At 44.8% G+C, this 22,316-nt stretch overlaps 1 pseudogene; it reads right to left on the reverse strand.

The window, feature by feature from the left end:
* Positions 1 to 3,794: 3,794 nt before the first annotated feature.
* LOC139363240 (uncharacterized) lies at positions 3,795 to 4,689 on the reverse strand (annotated as a pseudogene).
* Positions 4,690 to 22,316: the final 17,627 nt, after the last annotated feature.

Here is a 22,316-nt window from a genome sequence, read left to right on the forward strand (position 1 = left end):
GAAAAGAAAAAAAGGTGCGTGGATAATTTTCATGATACCTGCCACTACAAATAAACAAAAAAGTCGTCACATTCTAAAGCTGTCCTGGGCCACATGCATCCCGAGAGCCACGGGTTGGACAAGCTTGCATCTAGAACGCATACACCACAAGGCCAGAAATGTTTCTGTTTTTACTTTAATGATGTTTTCTAAATGCAAAAGCAGTCATATCCCTAGCAGACAACAAATGTCAGTTGAATGGATGATCACTGTAGAGCATCTCCCTATTCTAAAGGCAATATCTTTATTAATGTAACCTCAGGTCAAATGTCATTTTGTAGCAGCTACAGAACAATATTATCTCATGTGGACATAAATGCACCAGTGCTTTTCTTGCCAGGGCTACTTTTGTGTCCTCCCTCCCTCCCTCCTCCCACACCAACCCTCCTGCACACTGCAGCACACAAACATATATTTCTCTTCAGGAAAGATAACCCTAGGCTTATGGGTCCAATTATCCAACCATATGTGAATCTAAATTAGACTCTGCTTTACAAATCCATGAGTTTGGATTGGAGCCAGTGCTAGGATTACTACAACTCAGGGCAGGAAGAAGAGTAGGAGAGACAGCAGAAGAGGAGTTCCAACAGAAAATAACCTATGATGAAAAACTCTGGGACCTCTCCTCTGGAAGTTTCAGAATCTGCTTCCTTTAAGAATGTTGGGGAGGCCAGGCTTGGTAGCTCATGCCTGTAATCCCAGCACTTTGGGAGGCAGAGGTGGGCGGATCACAAGGTCAGGACATCAAGACCATCCTGTCTAATATGGTGAAATTCCATCTCTACTAAAAATACAAAAAATAAGTTGGGCGTTGTGGCACGTATCTGCAGTCCCAGTTACTAGGGAGACTGAGACAGGAGAATCACTGAACCCGGGAGGTGGAGGTTGCAGTGAGCCGAGATGGTGCCACTGCACTCCAGCCTGAGTGAGACTCAGTCTCTAAAAAAAAAAAAAAAAAGAAGAAGGTTGGGGAAAAGATGGAAATACAATTGAAAGAGACCTGGAAGGAGGGGAAGAGGTATAGGGGTCTGAAAATTTTTTTCTTCTGATAACACAGGAACTTCTATGTGTAGGGGCCACCCTAGGTGATATCCAAGTCCCTGTTGTAAAGGTAAACTGAGGCTGGAGCCAAACCGGGAATGAAGACACAAGCAAATGGCAGTGAGAATAGCCTTTATTAGGACTCGCAGGCGAGGTTTCTTGGTTCAAAGGTGCGGGCCGAGGAAGTAGCACTGAGGGGCTTTTTATAGCCCGAGAGGTAGGGAAGCTGGTTGTGCAAACAGGGCCTGGGGGGTCTTGAAACTACTAGGGCAGGAGTTGAGTAAGGGTCATGAGGAAGGGATCTTTGGAAACTGTCAACCGAAACTGCTGTTTACGAACTTGTGGAATGCAGGTGAGCTGCGGGTCATGGGGGAGTGTGGTTGCCCAGCCAGAACTCTGACGCATGTAAGTCTGCGGGTGTGTACAAGGGTGAAGGGAGTCTTTAACAAAAGGCCTGCTGCGCCGGGTAACGCCGCCATGTTGGGTCTAGATTCCTGCCTAACACCTGTGATCACAGGTCCTGGTGGGACAAGGTTCTACTGAAAGGCCAAGGACAATGGAGCAGCAATGGTGACCCAGCTGAGCAGTGACCACATAAAGTTCATGGTGGCCTGAGCACCCACTGTGCACAGCCCCATCTAGTCTCCTCCTCTGCAACAAATCAGCACAAGAAACACGTGTACCGTGGAACGTTCTCATGTCTTCCATTTATTTTGTCTCTCAAATTTCAGGAATCTTCTCCTTTAATTAACCCATCAACCTCTCTTGGAAATCATTTGAAAAAGTAAATTTATACTCAGATTCTAATTTTAATAGGGAAGTAAGAAGTTATAGCTCAGTGCACCATAAAGTTGAGACAGAGATGGAGATATCCTAGCCCCATTTCTGGAACAGGAAAGGTGATTGGGGAAGGAAAGCAGGTCAGTGTGGGGAAGAGGGTCATGGTGGACATGGGGTTGGGCTGGTCTCTCCACCTCCTCACATTATGCCTACAGGAACACAGACACATTCAGATGCCTTTGCAGAAAAAGAAGTCAGGGTTCTTGAAGTCACAAAGGGAAAGAGTTAACAAATCTTGCCACTCAGTCCCACACAGGGCAGCTGTCTCAGACTGCAGAAAAACATTCATGAACAAATTCATATCTGTCACAGTGAGGGGTGACACTTGAAACAGCCCACCACATGCTCAATACATCCAAGTCAAAGAAACCTCATGGCACAGCTGTGTCCACTGTTCCCCCCAAAAACCCACACACATCAGGCCCCCAGGGTCTCACATTTACAAGCCGTGAGAGACATCAGAGCTCTGGACACTGTCACTGCCTGGGGTACAACATAAACAGGACCTGGTCAGAGCCCACAGGAGATATGGCCAGAGGAGGAAATATTGCCTGAGTGAGCTCCCACATGGGCTCCCAACCACAAGATCCCAAGGATCTCAGGGATCAGCCTCCTTCATACTTACTTGCAGCCTGAGAGTAGCTCCCTCCTTTTCTATCTGTGAGAAGAAAATGTCCTTTGAGAGGTCAGAAAGGTGGCAGCGCCATGAGGCCCTAGTGGAAACTCCTAGTCTTGGACCCCAGAGAAGTTTCCAGAAATGTGTGACTGCAGACCCAGGGCGGGATAAGGGAAAACAAGGAAAGCAGATGTGGGTCCTGGACTAACTGCCCTCCTAAGGTCTGTCCTTAGCCAGGGACCTTCCCCTGACCTGTGATTACTGGGATCAGGTCCCCATCACTACAATCATCAAGGTGATAAATCTGTGCTTCTTTGTCACATGTGCTTTACAAAAGAGTAAGTGCTGGCACACAGGGCCTAGGCTGGGTGGGCCCATGAGTGTAGATGGTGCTTCCCAGTAACCAGGCAGGGCATTTCTACCTGGGGCTTGGAACCCTCAGTGGGACAAAAAAACTCAGAGCTCTTCTTCTCCACAGCACAAAAGTGACCACAGCTTCAGTGACAACAGCTGCAAAGACAATCAGTCCAGCAATGATGCCCATGATGGGGATGGTGGGCTGGAAAGACTGCTCTGGGAAAGGAGGGGAAGGTGAGGGTCTCTGACCCCAGGCCCCACCACCGACCCTGTTAAAGGTCTCCAGAGGGGCTCCTGCTTTCCCTAAAAGACACGACACCTCCATCTCCCTCCTTACTCCATCTCAGCATGAGGGGCTCAGGCAGCCCCTAGTGCTGCACCTAGCACGTGAATCTCTGCTCCTCTCCAGAAGGCACCACCACAGATGCCCACTTCTGGAAGGTTCTATCCCCTGCAGGCCTGGTCCCCACGAGCTCCACGTCGTGGGTCTGGTCCTCACTCTCCCGCTGCCAGGTCAGTCTGATCTCCACAGGGTAGAAGCCCAGGGCTCAGCACCTCAGGGTGGCCTCATAGTCAAAGACAGGATGGTGGGTCACGTGTGAATTAGGGGGATCTGAAAGGAAGAGTCCGAAAACTCAGGCACTTTGCATCTCTCGTGGGACACTCCAGCAGCACCAGTATGTGACCGTCCTAAGAATGAACCAGATACCTGGAGGGGGGGGAGGGGGGAGGGAGCACAGAACTCAGACACCAGACTGGACATGGGCACCTGGGATAATCTCCTAATACTTGGAAAGTTCTAATCTCTCAGCGGGGGACCAGGGACTTCCGATTCTGACCTGAGTGAAGGCCAAAGGACTCAGAGGAGCTGGAGTCAGACCCCCACACACATTGAGTGTGAGGCAGAGAACAAGGCCTGAGGGGAAATGTCCTGGTGCCTAAGACTGCTGTGGGGTCAAAGGAAACTCCTGATCAGTATTCCAGGGATTGTCTTCCCCTCCACTCCCTCAGAGACTTCATCCCTTAATTGTCCCAGAGAGCAGGACGAGCCCTCAGAATCACTCTCCGGTACAGGATCTGGAAACCCAGGAGGATTCCTCTCCCTCAGGACCAGAGGGAGGGCGCTATTCTAGTGTTGCTCCCATTTTCCTCCTCTCCTTGTGCTAAGCCAGCCTCGGAGGTCTACAGGAGATCGGGGAGGTGCCCCATGGCCCCTGGTACCCGCACGCTGCAGCATCTCCTTCCCATTCTCCAGGTATCTGTGGAGCCACTCCACTCACGTGCCCTCCAGGTAGGCTCTCCTTCGTTCAGTCGCTTTGGCCGCCTCACACTTGCGCTTGGAGATCTGAGCCACAGTGTCCGCTGCGGTTCAGGAGCACAAGTCCTCGTTCAGGGCGAGGTAATCCTTGCCATCTTAGGCGAACTGTTCACACCTGCAGAGGAGGAGCCCGTCGGGCCCCAGGTCGCAACCAATCATCCACTGGAGGGTGTGAGACCCTGGCCCTGCCCCCTCGGTCAGCCCCGCCCCCTCGGTCAGCCCCGCCCACCGAACCTCGCCCAGTCCCGGACCAACCCGCAGGGATTTTGGTAAAGGCGCGTGGGCTTCTCCCAGGTAGAGGGTCTGGGCGAGTCCCGCGGCCTCGGGGTGGATCTCAGACCTGGAGACTCAGGAGTAACCCGGTCGTCTGTAGGGCATGGAGGTGGGGAGTCGTGATCTGCGCCCCGGGCCGGGGTCACTCACAGGACTCGCTCTGGTTGTAGTAGCTGCGCAGGGTCCGTGAGTCACAGTGTGTCATTTCTCCACCTAAAACACTCCAGTGGCTCCACCTTGTTCTTGTGAAGCTTCTAGAATGTCAGGCATTTGAGCATATGAGGGCATACCTGGTTCATCGTAGGGACTAAATGAATTTTTCTTGACTGACTGAATGAAATATGAGTGTATTAAACTGCATCACAGAAAATTGTAAAATGTAAAATACTGAAAAAATTAAAATATATTTTATTTTATGTAAGTAGTGTGCATATCAATTCATCAATTCATTCCACAAGTCTTTTGAGTCTCTGTATGAATTTTACAAGACTGTGTAGCAAATTGTCACAAACATTGGCTTTAAACACACCCATTTATTGTATTCATTGATTTGTTTTTAGAGACAGAGTCTCCCTCTGTCATCCAGGGTGAAGTGCAGTCACATGATCATGGCTCACTGCAGCCTCAAACTCCTGGGCTCGAAGAATCCTCCTGCCTCAGTCTTCAGAGTAGCTCGGACTGCAGGCAAGTGCCACCATGCCAAGGTAATTCAAAAAAAAAACTGTAGAGACAAGTGTCTCACTGTATTATCCTGACTAGTCTCAAAGTCCTGGCTGCAAGTGATCCTCCTGTGTCAGCTCCTCAAATGTTAGGATTACAGGCATGCACTACCACGCCTGGCCAAACAACACCCGTTTATCTGTTTATAGTTCCTTAGTCAGAAATCTGAGCATGATGTGGACAGAATGTCTATTCCGGGCTTCCCAAAGCTGTGTTTTCATTTTGAATCCCCTTAAGGCTTATACAGAGGTGGCAGAATGCAGTCTCTGGCAGTTGTAAGACTGAGGTTGCTGTACTTCGCTGGCTGTCACTGTAGAGAACAGGGAGGGCTGTGCTCAATTCCTGGTGCCCACCAGCGTTCTTTCCCACACAGCCTCTTCATTTTCAAAGCCCACGGTGGAGGAAACCCCTCATGTTGAATCCCTCTCACATTGTGAATCTCTATGGTCAGGAAGAACCCGGTCCTTTAAAGGGCTCATGTGATTAGGACAGTCCAAGCAGGATAAACCCAGCGTAAAGTCAACTAATTGAAGTGCTTAATTATATCTGCTAAATCCCTTCACAGCAGCACCTACATTAGAGTTGGTTGAATAACTGGAGGAAGGTGAATGACCAGGAGCTGGTTGTTGGGGGCCATGATAGAATCAGCCTAGCAAAGATTGGATCTTCCTTTTGTGTTTTATTGGGACACAGTTGGAAATTGGAGTTGTAGTAAAGTGATCATTGTGAATGGTAATAAGACGTCCTCTTCAGCCATGAAAATTCTCCTTACCTTTTAAAACTAAGTTACATGTTTGTTATCTTATAGTTAATTTAGACCAGGTGTGGTGTCTCACGCCTGCAGTCCTAGCACTTTCGAAGGCAGAGGAAGGCAGCTTTGACTGCAGAAGTTCAAGATCAGCCTGGGCAATATGGTGAAACCCCCATCTCTACAAAAGAATAAAAAATAGAAAATTAGCCAGGCATGTTAATTCATGACTGCTGTCCCAGCTACTCAGGAGGTTGAGATCAGAGGATCCCTTGAGCCCAGGAGGTTGACACTGCAGTGTATGATGATCATGCCACTGCACTCCAGACTGGGTGACAGAGTGAGACCCTGTCTCAAAAATAGTAATATGATGATGATAAATTTAGAGCAAATGCAAATTAACGTGTAATAATACATCCTCTTGTGAAAATTTATTACTTATTTACTACTGCATAACAAATTATGTAAAACTTAGCAGCTCAAAACAACAAATATTCATCATCTCTCACAGTTTCTAATGGTCAGGAATCCAGGAGAGGTTTCCCTGAATGCTTCTGGCTCAGGGCCTCTCACAAGGTTGCAGTCCAGTTGTCAGCCTAGGACTGCATTGTCTGAGGGCTTCACTGGGGCTGGGGATTCACTTGAAACATGGCTCACTCACATGGCTGTTGGAAAAGGCCTAGTTCCTTGTTTTCTGGTCCCAGGCAGCCTCAGTTCTTAGCCACATGGACCTTCCTGCAGGGCTGCTTATGGCACAGCAGCTGGCTTCCCCCAGAGCTCATGATCCCAGAGACAGAGAGAGAGAGAAGATGGAAGCCACAGTGAGTTTCACATTCTACACCCAGAGTCACAAACTGTTATGTCAGCATTACTCTATCAGTTTGAAGTTGTATTCGTCTGTTCTCACACTGCTATAAAGAAATACGTAAGACTGGGTAGTTTATAAAGGAAAGAGCTCAATTGACTCATAGTTCTGCAAGGCTGAGGAGGCTGCCCCAGGAAACTTACAATCATGGCAGAAGGGGAAGCAAACATGTCCTTCTTCACATGGTGACAGGAGAGAGAAATGCAGAGTGAAGTGGGGAAAATCCCCTTATATGGTACATATACACCATGGAATATTATGCAGCCATAAACAGGAATGAGATCAAGTCCTTTGCCGGGACATGGATGAAGCTGGAAGCCATTGTCCTCAGCAAGCTAACACAGGAATGAGAAACCAAGCACCGCATGTTCTCACTTATACTTGTGAGCTGAGCAATGAGAACACATGGACACAGGGAGAGAAAAACACACACCGGGGCCTATTATGGGAGGGCAGTGCTGAGGGGAGCATTAGGAAAAACAGGTTCAACCACTGACTTCCACAGCTTGGGGGAACCATCCCCATGATTCAATCACCTCCCATCAGGTCCCTCCCCCAATATGTGGGGATTACAATTCACAAGACAATTCAAAATGAGATTTGGGTGGGAACACAGAGCCAGGCCCTATCAGAAGTGCATCACTAAGTCCAAGCCACACTCAAGAGAGGGAATTAAGCTGCACCTCTGAAAGAGAGTTGTACTAAAGGACTTGCTATACATTAAAAGCAAAGTTAAAATTATTGTTTCAGGATTTTGTAAGACAAAGTCTTCTTTTATCTAATTATTTTTCTTTAATGCTTTAAGCTTGTCTTTTAATTTAATTTAATTTAACTTAATTTTAAGTTGCAGGGTACATGTGCAGGTTTGTTACATAGGTAAACATGTGCCATAGTGGTTTGCTGCACCTATCAACCCATCACCTAGGTGTTAACCCTGGCATGCATTAGCCATTTTTGCTAATGATCCCCCCATCACTGCCCTCTCCCACCAGGCCCCAGTGTGTGTTGTTCCTCTCCCTGTGTCCATGTGTTCTCATTGCTCAGTTCCCAATTATAAGTGAGAACATGTGGTGTTTGGTTTTCTGTTCCTGTGTGAGTTTGCTGAGGATAATGGCTTCCAGCTTCATTCATATTCCTGCAAAGGACTTGATCTCAATCCTTTTTACGGTTGCATAATATTCCATAGTGTATATGTACTATATTTTCTCCATCCAGTCCATCATTGGTGGGCACTTGGGTTGATTCTGTGTCTTTGCTATTGTGAATAGTACTGCAATGAACATACACATGCATATACCTTTATAATAGAATAATTTATATTCCTTTGGGTATATAACCTATAGTGGGATTGCTGGGTCAAATGGTATTTCTGGTTCTAAATCTTTGAGGAATTGCCACACTGTCTTCCACAATGGTTGAACCAATTTACATTTCCACCAACAGTGTAAAAGCCTTCCTGTTTCTCTGCAACCTCACCAGCATCTGTTGTTTCTTGACTTTTAATAATTGCCATTCTGACTGGCATGAGATGGTATCTCATTGTAGTGTTGATTTGCATTTTTCTTCTGATCAGTGATGTTTAGCTTTTTTTCTTATGTTTATTGGCCACATGTATGTCTTCTTTTGAGTAGTGTCTGTTTAGGTCCTTTGTCCACTTTTTAATGAAGTTGTTTTTCTCATGTAAATTTGCTTAAGTTCTTTGTGGATTCTGAATAGGAGACCTTTGTCAGATGGACAGATTGCAAAAATTTTCTCCCATTCTGTAGGATGTCTGTTCACTCTGATAATAGTTTCTTTTGCTCTGTAGAAGCTCTTTTGTTTAATTAGATCCCATTTGTCAATTTTTGGTTTTGTGGCAGTTGCTTTTGGTGTTTTCATCATAAAATCTTTGCCCATCCCTATGTCCTGAATGGTATTGCCTAGATTTTCTTCCAGGATTTTTATAGTTTTGGAATTTACATTTAAGTCTTTAATTCATCATAAGTTAATTTTGGGTAAGGTGTAAAGAAGGAGTCCAGCTTCAATTTTCTGCATATTGCTAGCCAGTTCTCCCAGCACTGTTTATTAAATAGGGAATCCTTTGCCCATTGATTATTTTTGTCAGGCTCGTTGAAGATCACAAGGTTTTAGATGTGTGGTCTTATTTCTGAGTTTTCTATTCATTGGTCTATGTGTCTGTTTTGTACCAGTACCATGCTGTTTTGGTTACTGTGCCTTGTAGTATACTTTTAAGTCGGGTAGCCTCATGCCTCCAGCTTTGTTATTTTTGCTTAGGATTCTCCTGGCTATATGAACTCTTTTTTGGATCCATATGAATTTTAAAATAGTTTTTTTGTAATTCTGTGATAAGCTTCACTTTTTAAATTAATGATTAAAAGTTTGAGACATCACAGAGCCTTACGTGTTGAGGAGAAAACAGCTTGAGGCAGATAAAGGAGATACAACAGTATCTCTGAGTTTTTCTTGCCAATATCTTGAATAACAACAATGTTCTCTTCAATGAGTTAACACAGTTGAGAACATAGAGTAACTAGATCAAATAGTTCCAAGACTTTAGTGCCATAAAAATAATGTCTTGAAACTAAGTCTTTGTTTTGTCTAAAATGTCTCAAATTTAGTGGAAGTATGTCCCAAGCGCCAATTTTCTTATTGAAATACATCTTCAAAAAACATTTGCCTACACTTAAAAAAAGAAGCACTGCTCTGTCTCTGGAGTAGCCGTCCTTTGTTTCTTTACTTCTCTAATTAACTTGCTTTCACTTAGAAAAATATTGCCTAATCAGATTGCTTTCCATTTACAAAGATGTGAATCTCATACTTCAGTCAACATATCTAGCTTAGCCTGATGCCAATAACTGGTTTGATGCAGTATCATGAAATTGTTAGCTCAAATTGAGAAACAAGGTTTTTCGATAACTGGCTATTCGATCAGCATTCTATAATACACTTAACATCTTTTGTTGTGGTGTTGAATGATATGTGATAGCAGTGATTTGGACACCACTATGATTCTAAATAGCACTGCTATCAGGTGCTTCTGAGGTGGTTTTGTTTGTTTGTTTGTTTCTTTCTTTTAGCAGTCCTATCGCGCTTTCTATTCATATTGCTATTCCATCACTGGTTATTCCTTTCTACTCTTTTCTTGTTTCATTTATTTTGATCAATGATGTGCATTTCCAATTCTGTAATAGTTTAACTCAGTTGTATGTGTGGTAAAATGTAACACCAAATCCTTTGCAAGATGGAATTACCTTGCATATCAGATTGAAGATTGTATACTTCAAAAATCTAGAGAGATGCCAGTGAGCCAAGGATCAAATGACCTATTTGTAGCCAAGGCCATTTTCATGGCACGCTGGTCCTCTCTGTCACATGGCTCCTTACAATTCTCTGTCGTTTTCTTCCAGTGTAAGTAGTTCTTGTTAAGGATGCTTGCCATGAACTTTGGTATTCTTTTCTCTTTCATTTTTATAAAAACCAGGTATATTGTAATTTGAAAAACTCTGTTTAAGGAATTAGGAATTTAAGTCAATTCTTTCAACTCAATGTTTTCAGAACACATCATCAACATCAAGTATTACAAATTTATTTTAAAAGTTCCCTTTTAAAAGGGAATGGATGTGTTGTATGGACTTTAGCCAGCACTGTTGTAAAACACAGAACCTGTAAACTACCCTGGGCTGCTGCCCATTCACATCCCCCAAAAGGAGACTCCATCCTGAGTCTTGTGATTATTTTTCCTTTATATTTATTTAAAGATTTGTGTAATAAATATAGATATATCCCCAATCCAAATATTAGTTAGTTTCGCTGGTTTTTAAGCTTCCAGTACAGCAAATTCCTACTGCATTTATTTTCCCATGATGCACATTACGTATAGGAGTTATCTGTGGTGTGGGAGGCTGTCATTCACTCATTTTTACTGCTGAAGGTTTACATTTTATGATTATACCATGATTGCACTAGTTTTCTATTGATGTATATGTAGCTGATTCTAGTTTTTGCCATAAACATTAGTGTGCATGTCTCCTGGGCGCATAGGCAGGAAAGCCCGCAGAGTGTATGATTAGGAGTTGGATTATATGTTGTATGGACTTTAACCATACTAGATAATAATAATATTAGTTCCAAAGTGATTGTGCCAACTTAAACTTATTTATTTATTTATTTATTTTTGAGACAAAGTCTTGCTCTGTTACCCAGGCTGAAGTGCAGTTGTGCCATCTCGGCTGATTGCAACTTCTTCCTCCCAGTTCAAGCAATTCTCCTGCCTCAGCCTCCAGAGTAGTTGGGATTACAGGCATTCACCACCACGCCCAGCTAATTTTTGCATTTTTAGTAGAGACGGGGTGTTGGAGGCCGAAAGAATGAGGGTCGTGATCAACTCACTATACCACTGGAGGCTGTATGAGCAAACAACAAACTGTTCTCATGAAAGCAGGATGTTGGCAAACTGACAAACTGCATTTGCCACCAGAAAGAATCACTAGTAGCAAGAAGCCCCCGACCCCTTCTTTCAGAACAGATCTTTTTGTCTTTGTCTTTATTTCTGTGTTCGTCCCCTTCATTATATCCCGTAGTAACCGATTGCAACAATGGGGTTTCACTATGTTAGCCAGACTGGTCTTGAACTCCTGACTGCAGGTGGTCCACCCGCCTCGGCTTCCCAAAGTGCTGGGATTACAGGCGTGAACCACCACGCCTGGCCTAAACTTTTGAATTAAATGTGTAATACTTGATGTTGATGATGTGTTCTAAAAACACTGAGTTGAAGGAATTGAATTGAAAGCCACTGTCTTGGCTGCAGAATTATTGCAGGCATTTTTGTTTAGATTCTGTTAATAACTTCCTGTTGTTTACTTGTTTCTCATCTACCATGGCATTATACTTTTGACATATAGATCCAGAAAATGCTTACTTATAGCCCAAACACATAGGGTTACTTTATATGTTAGGAAAATTTCATAATAAAAAGGAAAAAATGGAGTAAGGGAGGGAAAGAAGGAGGAATGGAGGAAGGAGTGAAAGAAGAAAAGAAGGAAGGGGAAGGGGAAGGAAAGCAGAATGAAAAGGAGGAGGGCGAGAGGTTGAATGGAAATAGAGAAGAAAGAGAGGGAGGGAGGGACAGAAGGAAGGAGAAACGGAAGGAACAAAAAATAAAAGAAACTAAAATAAAGAAAAGAATAGACGTGAGAAACTAGAAACCCTATGTATGGCCAATATTATGAAAATGGGAGGAAATAAAACAGATGTAGTTAACCTCTATAGAATAATGGAAATGTAAGAGGGCTTCATTTGTTTATCCATTGCTGTGTAACAAACTACCCCCAAATTCAGTGATTAAAGCAACAAACATCGACGAATTCAAAACCATAATACAAGTACCAGCAAAATGGAGCCAATGCAAGTAGAAGAAGTTGAATAAACAAAAGGATTTTACAAGTTGGAGTAAGTAATAGGTCACCGGTGTGCAGATGTAAATGATTTTGTAGTCCAAATCCTCCAAAAAGCAAGTGCCACCATGGGATTAAAGTTACAGCATTTTATTAGGGGACACACCTGTCAGACGATATTGCAAGGGAGGCAGATTACCCCAGGAAAGACAACAGACCAAGATGCAAGTGTGACTCCCAGTGATGGACAGAAGGAGAGAGAGTTCACTGGACATATCCTAGACCACAGGCAATCTAAGGAGAGTTGAGCAAGGCCATGGAAGGGTCCTGCAGCCCATGGGAAGCAGAAGGTCAGCACCAATGCTACTGAGGATGTCAGAGCACAGGAGCAGGGCCTTGGGGGATTACCCACGAGTGTGACTCAAACCTGCTGCCCTGACGGGTCTGTGCCCTTGGAAATCAAATCCTCTCAGGCTGAATTGCTGGATGATTCTGCTCACACTTACAATGAGGTAAGGGAAACCAGAAGGCCCCCAGGTGGATCTCTGGTTTCCACACATGCTTTTGCTCTCCTGTGTGAAAGCAGCCATGCCTCCTCCTGAAGATGAAGATCTATTACCTGGGCCTGGAGAGGAGGAGACTCCTCTTCTCACCAGGTGGTCTCTGGGCACACATTGTCCAAACTTCTGTGGTGACTAAAGTAATGTGTAGTTCAACGGGCTCTCTTTTGTCTCCTTTTAAGGGTACCCTCCTTTGGAAACCAGGACCTCCTAACCTGTACAGCCCAGTGTTGGAGATAAAACATGCAAAATACCCTAGTGGGTGAATCAAAGAGATTGGACATGGAGCCAAACCTGCTTCCACCTTTTGATTCTGGACCCACATGTTCTTCCACTGAGAACACAGCACCACAGAGACGTCTCTGATTCAAACAATGTACCATGTTCTGAAAGATGGCACCCACCCCTCAGAGTGCTTCCTCCAGGCTGGCACTGAGCTGTGCCTGTAGAAGAGCTGTCCAGCATTCCTTGTGGCTGGCAGCCCCTGGGTGGTGCAGTTGGTGATAGGATTAGTGGAACCCACAGCCATGGAAACACTGAAACTTTCCCTGCCAAGTGGGTCCTTCAGGGAGATAATGGGCTAGGAGCACCGCCTAGCATGTGGATCAGGAATGCCAACTTCCTACCTGCTGTTCATCCAGCCCAGTCAATGTGAAATTGTCAATGAAATGAGCTGATTGAATATCCTATAGGATATCCAGTATGTCTACTGTAGTCTTAAGACTATATACTATAGAGGGCAGAGGAGTTACAATAGCCCTGAGGCAAATGATAAATAAATGTGTTGTGTACCCTACATGAATATGAATCACTCCGTATCCCCTTTCTAATTGGAGAGGAAAGGAATGCACTCACCAAATCCACAGCTGCACGCCGTGTGCCTAAGGATTTATTGATCTGCTCTACCAGTGATATCCAGACAACACAAAAACTGCAATTATACTCCTACTTGGCCATACCTAGAGTAATTTCATTCATTGTTTAGGCCTCACCAGGCTCCCTCAGGGACAGTTTGCTGGATTATGTAGATACAATAGACAGCCCCAACACCACCCCACATCCATCAGCTCTCTAATGGTGATGCGACACCCACAGTACTTTCAGTGTCTCCCACAAGACACACGAGGTTGCCTGCTTGCCATGGTGCCTGCTTTCCACCCCTCTACACCCCCGTGTCACTTTCATTGTGTCCTGAATAACAGTTTCAAGTTTGTCTATGGTTTCTGTGAGGAGCCGGGACATCCAGATAGAATGGGCCACATGAATCAACTGGTACGTGTTTCCCCTTTCAGGCAAAGTCTCACTCACTTCCCACAAGCACAGAGATCCCCATACAGGCCACTAGACTATGAGAAACAAACGCACCCATCCAAACCCAAAGAATGGACTCAGAGACCCAGAGAAGAGCAAAAGTGAGACTGTGAGTGATGGTTTTGCAATATCGGGTGTCTGGAATGCAGACACACCAGGGACGGTTTGAACAATTTCAACAATGTATTCGCTAGTGCTCAAGTCCCTCCCCCATTTCCTCATTACCTGAGTACCAAGGGCTTATGATTTTCCCAGATGTCACCTATTGGTAGTTTGATTAAGATTTCAAGTATGTTCCTTAGTGTCTTTTTGCTGCATTTTGTTGCAGCCCATAATGCATTGCTATTGTCTCAGGACTCTTTAAACATTTGACTTATGGCCCTAATGGCTGCACTTAGTTGATAAGAAAGGGTACAATTATCTATGTTGCAAGCTAGCCTAAACTAAATTTTTGGTGAGGTGGGGAGGGGGTCATTGAGGGGGCCCCAACTGATAGGCTTCTGGCCAGTGTATGAAAGGGAAAGCCAGAAGGAGAGGGGGTGGTGGCTGAGTACATTTTGCTTCTTTATCTCTTTATGACCATGTGGGCTGCTTAAACCTATACTAAGGCACGTAGAATTGAAAATGAACCATCACATGTAGGTTATTTTTTATACTCTTAAGTCCTGCCCAAGCCAGGGCTGGGCCAAGGCCCTCAAACGTCCAGCTGTGGCCTCCTCCTGCTGCAGATGAGGAGTGGGCTGCAGGGAGGGCCATGGAGCCTGCTCTATCCCCATCCCGGTCTCTGTCTCTCAGGCTGACCAGGGCACATCCAGGTGGGTGAGTTGGGAATTGCGTGCTGATTGCTGAGGGCCTGGATGATCACTATCTCAGAGGGAGCAGCTGTGATCTGGGGAGGGCTAGAAACTGGAGAGGAATCCAAGGAGAGGTGGTGCCTCTAGTCCCTTCCTCTCTGCATCCCCCTCCCCTGTTTCTCCAGCCATCAGGGGGACACCAAGAAAAAGAGCCACGAGGCCCAGACTGATGGCTCCTGTGTGTACAGTCCCTTTGAGGTCCCCTTGTACCAGGGAGGGTCCTGAGTGCACACGGCCATCCTCTGTCCACTTTGCAGCTCCCCATATATCTCATCTGGGAGCTGTCTCAGGGGTGTCATGTCTTCTGGGTCCCTCGAGGCCGTGCTTTTTCCAGGTTCCCACCATATGGCCCCTGTCTCCCTGTGTTTCTTGCAGATAATATGGACAAGGTGATAAGCAGATGTCCCTGGGCTATTTGGGGAATGGGGACCAGCTCCCTGTCAGGGCAGCTGTGGTCCCTGTTTTCATCCTATGTCCAGGTGTTACCTTTTTCAGCCCCCGAGGGTCATAGTCCCCAGGGGGCTGTTTTTTGGGCTTTGTTCTGTACTCTGTGGCTTCACCTTGCCCTCTTTGAGCCAATTTTTTTCTTCTTAACATAGTCATGGCCTGGTAAGTTTAAAATAAGAGACAGTCAGAATCATTTCCCCCACAGCCAGGTTGTTTGAGGGGAAAGGAAAAGAGCAGCAGAAAGTTTTCAGTTTCTGCAAAGACAGAGACAGTGCAGGGCACAGTGAGAGTCTGGGGTGTCCCGGAGACCCAAGTGTTTCTGCCATTTCCGCACTTCTGTGTGTCTGGTCAGTGAGGTGGTGGTGACTCATCCTTGAACCTAACAGCACTGTCAGTTGGCGCCTCAGGCCTGGGCAGATGGGATGGTTCATCCCCTGCCCTGCAGCAAGAGGGCTCCGTCCAGGGGACACCTACAGCATGGGCAGTGCAGGTCTGTGGTCGCTCCTGCTCTCACCTGTGGCATCTCCTGTAGAGGGATTGTCAGTTCTGGTTCCCTGTAGGCAGGAATGGTTTCACTGGGACAATGGCCAGAAAAAGGGCATGAAAATCACATGTTAATTTCTTAAAATTCCTGCTTTAAATGTTGATGTCCATCAACATAATTTCAGTTGGAGAATCTTAATAGGATGTCCTCCAATACTGATGTTGTAAGGGACGTTGAATGGAACAGGAACACAAGTTTAGAGCTTCCTTTCTCAGAGGATCCATGTGGGAGATGGTGCCTGTGGCAGTGGCAATACCCAGGTGCAGAGGGTGCATAGAGGCAGCCTCAGGCTGAGGGGTCTGAAGAAACACCCTACTCCACAAGGAGAAGGAGAAGATGCCCTGTGGGCAGCAATGGCAATGGCCTGGGTGGAAGCCGTGTTAGGAAAGGGACAGGAAGGGCTTGCAACCCCACTAAGCAGCAGTCCTGGGGTGGAACTGCATTTCCAGGGGTGAGTGGACAGTCAGGAGCAAGCACAGTCCATATGCAGGTTATGGGGAGGGGAGGCTGGGCCTCCTTGAGCAAGGGAATCACCAGCATCAGGTCAGGTGCAGACTCCATGGCAGCCACATATTTCCATGCTGGGCCTGTGAGCCTCAGGGCTTCCTGATGGGATCTCCAGTTAGGAGCTGTGTGCTCAGAGCTGGGAGGGGAGAAACGCTGAGCTGCAGGTGGAGGGCAGAACCCACAGTGTGCAGGGTCTGCCCTGGTGTGCAGGTGCCTCTGCAGATGAGGAGTCCTGGGGTCTGAGGGGTAGAAGGACTGTGTGTGTGACCCAGCCCAGGACTGGAGGACATGGAGACACGGCCAGGGCCTCTCTTGGGGAGGCTTCCCACTGTGTCAGGGCTGGTCAGGCGTGAGAGGAGGAGGAAAGGGCACTGAGTTTCCTCCTGGGTCTTGTTCCTGAGTCCTGGGGTCCTTTCACTCATTGCCGGGGTGGGTGCTGGGCACAGGGCAGGTGCTGATGCTGATGGAGTCACGGGAGGGGACTGGCAGGGGCTGGGAAAAGTGTCATGGGAGGGACAAAAAAGTGGGGATGTCGTCTTCCCTCAGAGAAAGGGTGAATCTGATTTTGGAGTGACTGAGGAGGGAGAAGTCCTCAGGGAATAAAAGCAGCGCCCTGCACCCAGTGGAACATTTACTGTTTCTTTCTTTTCTCCAGAGCTGATGAGCCTACAAGGCCCAGATCAACACCTGGCTGGGACAGGAGACCACCAGGGCAGTGCACAGCTGAGATCTCAGTCTCTGGTGTCAGCTCCTGGGTCCGCTGGCTCCACTGAGGGCAGCTAGACTCTGCAGCCAGGCGGTCTGGATTCAGCTCCTTGCCTATGTCTCACCAGCACGTTCTCTCTTGGTGCCTCAGTTTCCTCATCCATGACATGGGGAAACTATGAGCATTTATTTCTTGTGGTTGGATGAATGAAAAGGGTTAATATATATGAGGTGCTTGCAGCTGTGCCATATTATTTTTGTTCTTTTATTATATTTGATATATTACATATGCAGTAATTGTATTATTATAGGTGACCTTTATGAGTGAGTGTCCTGCTTATGGCTCCTTGTGGGGAGCCCAGGATCATCTTTCCTGGCACCTTGAGGTCCTGTCATCTCTGTCACACTCTCCTGCATTACCCCATTGTATTCTGTCTTCATATTTTATACTATAGATATTTAGCTCTTAAATAGAAATTTCCGGCCTGCATTTTATTTCATGTGTCTGGGAAGGGATAGAGTGTGAGGTTCAGGAGAGAAGGAGAGGTCTGTCTCGATGACTTGACACAGCACAAAGAAATCTCCCCTCCTCCCCCACATCTCCACACCAGTTCTCATTGAGGGACAGATTCACAGCAACACCAAAAGGGCTGGGAAGGGATGGGGGGAACATCTGGGGCCAATGTTCAGGGGCTGACTCTGTGGGGGACACCTGCCCTGCAGAGTTGGAGCTCACATGTGATGACGTAGAGCTGAAGGGTGATATCAGGGAGGTGACAGAGAGTGCTTTGTGGTTTCCTGATTACAAAGATTAGAGGTCAGTCAGCTTCTGGGGTGAAGTGACTGTTGGGGAGATTGAACGGAATTAATGAAGAATAAATGAGCTGGGAATGAGGATGAGTAAAGCAAGCATCAGTATCTCCTGCCATCAGTTCAGACTGACTGGGGAGGTGGGAGAGTTCCTGATCCTGTTGCGTGGTTCCTCCTAACTTCCTGGTCTTGGGGGCACAGGTGGGTGGTGCTGTTCATGGTCAGGGCAGCCTCAGCTCCATCCAGGTAAACCAGTGGTGGCAGAGAAAGTTAGGGGAGCACCTGTGAAACAGACCAAGGCAGGGATGGGAGCCCCCTGTGCAGCAGGAGTGGATGCAGGACCTGCCTGGAAGCAAGAGAAGGATGAGGGAACCTAGTTGGGTCCTGTTTCCTGCCTGCCTGTGTTCACAGGGTAACCAGTAAGGGAGCTGGGGTAGGGAATTCGTTCATAAGCTATCTATCCAGAGATGTGTTTATAGATATATTCTTTCATGTTTGTATTCAGGTTTGTTGTCACAGACACATTTATCCATGTATGTTTTATGTTTAAGTTACTTTGGAATGGTTCAGTCACAAAATCTTAATCTCTTAACCTGTGCTGCCTTTCTACACAGACACACACTCGCACACACACACACATTCACACACATGCTATACAAACATGTCTACATGTATCTATAAAGAGACTTGTGATGTTATTTTTAATTTTTTAAATTCATATATATTCATGGGGCACAAGCGCAATTTTGCTATATTGCTATATAGGTTGTGGTAAAGTCAGGTCCTTCAGAGCATCCAGCACTGGAGACAAGCACATTGTACTCACCAAGAAATCCCTCTGTTATACACCCAATGCCAACCACACTTACCCTTCTGGGTCTCTGTGATCCATCACTTCACACTCTGCTTTTATGTATATGAAGAGATATTAACCAAATATGGCAGAGTGGTAACTTGAATTTTACTGCACCATTCTTTCAGCTTATTTGCACATTTGAAAATTTATACAATATAAGTTGGAAGAATGAGGGAAAAGAGGGGGGAGAGAGAGAGAGAGAGAGAGAGAGAGAGAGAGAGAGAGAGAGAGAGCTGAATCTGAATAGGCTAGGGGTTGTGTCCCACTAGGAACCATAATCGATCTTTGCCATTTTGAAAGTGTGTCCCCTGAGCTGCCTTCAGAGAGTTCAGGAGGGAAACCTGTTTTCACAGAAATACCAAGATGCCATCTGCCTGTTTCATTATGTTGACTTTTCCATTAATGCTGCAAATGCCATGGTAGGTAACACACCCAGCACCTCAGCAGAACCAAGGCAGTGGCTCCAAACTGCACTGCCATTTAAGAATTTCTTTGATGGTGCAGTAAAAAATTTATGTTCATTAAAGTTTGATCCTTGAGTACACATCTTTAATATTTCCTGTGAGAAAATGGGAAATATGCATAAAACACTTATTGCACAGAGAAGCTGGATGGTAGCCTTGACAAAGGGCACTTGTGTGACTCAGTTATGAGTTCAAACAGCAGATCTCACTCACCCACTGAAAGGCAGTTGCATTAACTCCTGTTTGGGGGTATTATGAATAAAGCTGCAAGAGTATTTGTGCCGAGGATTTTCGAGAACATAAAGATTTCCCGTGTTTGAAATAAGTGCATAGGAGGGCAATTGTTAGTCATAAGGTAAATTGCACGTTCAGTTTGAAGAAAACTGCAATACTCATTTCCAGAGTGACTGTCCCATTTTAAAAAAGACATTCCTACCAGCAATATAAGAGTGACCCAGTTTCTCTGCATCCTTGCCAGCATCTTTTGCTACCTTTATTTTGTATTACAGCCATTCTCATCACTGTGGTTTTAATTTGTATTTTCCTACTGGATAATCATGTTGACTGCCTTTTCATCTGCTTATTAGCCTGGTGTTTATCCTCTTCAGTGAAATATCTGTTCATGTCTTGCTTATTGCCTATTGTGTATTTGGATTTCATTTTTACTGTTGGGTTTTTTAATTTCTCCATATATTCTGAATACAGTCTTTACAGAATATGTTGTCTGTAAATATCTTCTCTCGTTCTGTAGCTTGTCTTTTTAGCTCTTCACAGGTCTCTCACAGAGCAACAGTTTTTAGTGTTGATAAGATCCAATTTGTTAACTTTTTTTTTGATGGAACATACTCTTGGTGTTATGTCTAAGAACTCTGTCCAGTCTTAGTTTGGATGACTTTTTCTTAAAAGGTTTGTAATTTTAAGTTTTAAACTTATTATTTATTTTAGAAAAAAAAATTCTTGCCTAGGCTGGCCTTGAACTCCTGGGCTCAAGGGATCCTCCCACCTCAGCCTCCCGAGTAGCTGAGAGTACAGGCCTGTGATACCACACCTGGCTCAATGTTTGCCATTTTAACTCTGTGTTTTACATTAAAGCTTGTGACTCATTTTGAGTTATTTTTTGTATAAAGCATGAAGTTTGGGCTCAGGTTATTTTTTCCCACTGTGGTTGTCTAGTTGTTCCAGCACCATTCGTTGGGAAAGCGCTCCTTCCTTCATTGAATTGCTTTTGTGCTTTTGTAAAAGTCAGTTGTGCATATTTGTATGATTTGCTCATTTTTGGTTGAGTTGCTCGTCTTTGTACATTGAGTTTAAGAACTTGTCTTATATTCTGGATAGATGTTCTTCATTACAAATGTAATTTGTGATCAACTGTGAAAATTTTTCCCTCAATCTATGGCTTGTCTTCTCATTTTCTCAATAATGTCTTTTGAAGCACTTAAGTTTTAAATTTTAACTAAGCCCAATTTCTCTCTCTCTCTTTTTTCATTTGTAGATCATGTTTTTGGTAATTTATCTAACAATCTTTTGCCTGACTACACAATGTCACAAAAATTTTCTCCTATATTTTCTTTTAGAAATTTGATAGTTTTAACTCATAAATTTTAGCTGTTTAGGTCTCTAATTTGTTTGAGCTTATATATTTTTTCTTTTTTTATTATGCTTTAAGTTCTAGGGTATATGTGCACAACGTGCAGGTTTGTTACCTATGTATACATGTGCCATGTTGGTGTGCTGCACCCATTAACTCGTCATTTACATTAGGTATATCTCCTAATGCTATCCCTTCCCTCTCCCCCCTCCCCACAATAGGCCCTGGTGTGTGATGTTCCCCTTCCTGTGTTCAAGTGATCTCATAGTTCCGTTCCCACTTATGAGTGAGGACATGCAGTGTTTGGTTTTCTGTTCTTGCAATAGTTTGCTGAGAATGATGGTTTCCAGCTGCATCCATGTCCCTACAAAGGACACAAACTCATCTTTTTTCATGGCTGCATAGTATTCCATGGTGTATATGTGCCACATATTCTTAATCCAGTCTGTCACTGATGGACTTTTGGGTTGATTCCAAGTCTTTGCTATTGTGAATAGTACTGCAATAAACATACATGTGCATGTGTCTTTATAGCAGCATGATTTATAATCCTTTGGGTATATACCCAGTAATGGGATGGCTGGGTCAAATGGTACTGCTAGTTCTAGATCCTTGAGGAATCACCACACTATCTTCCACAATGATTGAACTAGTTTACAGTCCCACCAACAGCATAAAAGTGTTCCTGTTTCTCCACATCCTTTCCAGCACCTGTTGTTTCCTGATTTTTTAATGATTGCCATTCTAATTGGTGTGAGATGGTATCTCATTGTGGTTTTGATTTGCATTTCTCTGATGGCTAGTGATGGTGAGAATTTTTTCATGTGTCTGTTGGCTGTATAAATGTCTTCTTTTGAGAAGTGTCTGTTCATATCCTTTGCCCAGCCCCTTTTTGATGGGGTTGTTTGTTTTTTTCTTGTAAATTTGTTTGAGTTCTTTGTAGGTTCTGGATATTAGCCCTTTGTCAGATGAGTAGATTGCAAAAATTTTCTCCCATTCTGTAGGTTGCCTGTTCACTCTGATGGTAGTTTCTTTTGCTGTGCAGAAGCACTTTAGTTTAATTAGATTCCATTTGTCAATTTTGGCTTTTGTTGCCATTGCTTTTGGTGTTTTAGACAAGCTTATATTTTATGTGGTGGTAAGTGTCACTTCGTATTACCTATGCAACTTTATTGACGATCAATTGACAAAAAATGTAAGAATGTCTTTCTAGATTCTCACTTCTGTTCATTGATCTCTGTGTCTCTCACTTTCACACTGTCTGGATTATTGTAGTTTTATAAGACATTCCATTTTACACGTCTCCTGGACACATAGCCAAGAATGTCCCCAGAGTGTATGATCAGGAGGCAGACGGTGGGATTATACGGTGTATGGACATTAATCAGACTAGATAAGGCTAATTTGATTTCTCAAATGCTTGTACCAAGAATGGGAAAGAGCTCATGTTGCTCGTGTTT

Source organism: Macaca nemestrina, chromosome 5 (assembly GCF_043159975.1).
Source record: "Macaca nemestrina isolate mMacNem1 chromosome 5, mMacNem.hap1, whole genome shotgun sequence".
Lineage (NCBI taxonomy): Eukaryota > Metazoa > Chordata > Mammalia > Primates > Cercopithecidae > Macaca > Macaca nemestrina.